The sequence below is a fragment of the Canis lupus genome, chromosome 21 (assembly GCF_003254725.2).
Source record: "Canis lupus dingo isolate Sandy chromosome 21, ASM325472v2, whole genome shotgun sequence".
NCBI lineage: Eukaryota > Metazoa > Chordata > Mammalia > Carnivora > Canidae > Canis > Canis lupus.
In genome coordinates this window covers 17,496,880-17,497,980 of record NC_064263.1, presented here as the reverse complement: position 1 = coordinate 17,497,980, position 1,101 = coordinate 17,496,880, and the positions used below count along the sequence as shown (strand labels likewise).

General features: G+C 33.5%; 1 pseudogene; it reads left to right on the top strand.

Annotated features, from left to right (window-relative positions):
- The first annotated feature begins 245 nt into the window (after nt 1-245).
- Nucleotides 246-371, top strand: LOC112642193 (U4 spliceosomal RNA; annotated as a pseudogene).
- Nucleotides 372-1,101: the final 730 nt, after the last annotated feature.

Genomic DNA, 1,101 nt, shown 5'->3' with positions numbered 1-1,101 from the left:
AAGGTACTTTTCAGATTATTGCCTTTTCAGTTTCCTGTTATTAAGATCTTGATTTATGATCGGGTTACATCCCAATAAATCTACCATGAGTTGAACATATGATTAAGTTGAAATGAATTTAATATACCTAACCTACTGAACATCATAGCTTAGCCTAGCCTACCTTAAATGGGCTCAGAACCTTACATTAGTCCACAGCTGAGCAAAATCATCTAACACAAAAACCTATTCTGTAATAAAGAGTTAGCTTTGCGCAGTGGCAGTATCGTAGCCAATGAGGTTTATCCGAGGCGCGATTATTGCTAATTGTAATAAAGAGTTGAATATTTCATGTAATTGATTGAACTCTGGAAATGAAAGTGGAAAACAGAATGGTTTGTATGGGAATGGAATGGCTGCAAGTGTATCAGGTGTTCACTCTCATAATCTTCTGACTGACTGGGAGCTGTGGTTCACTACTACTGCCCAGCTACATGAGAGAGTGCTATACCACAAATTGCTAGTCCAGGAAAAGATCAACATTTAAAATCTGAAGTACAGTTTCTACTGAATATATATTGCTTTCACACCATTATAAAGTTGAAAAATCATAGGTTGAAACATCATAAGTCAGGGACTACCTTTATGGAGTTACAAAGGTTTATACCGGTTTATAAAGCTAAGTCCTAAGTGTAAACATTATTAGGTGTATATATCAAGTCTAAAATTTTGAGAGAATATTAACATTTTGTTGCATATATTGCAATTTCTGTGGATCTCCTCCCTATGTCAAGTGTCTCCAATATTATTTTCTTAAATCTCTTTTGGCATCTTGATGCTTTACATAAAGAAATAATCACTTTGTCTGTCATATGTAGAGAAAATATTTTTCTATACAGCCCGTTACTCTTTTAGCTTAATATTTTTCAATGCTGATAACATTTTAAAAATACTTCATTTGTCATATTTTCCTTGGATATTGTTCTTTTTTATTCAAATATGAGAAAGTTACCATTTCTTCACAGATCCTATCAACATTTTTAGCTCTCCAAATCACCTCATACTGATGCAGATGTAATATTTTGATCTTCCTTTCAAGGATTGATTTGCATCCTGGGCATT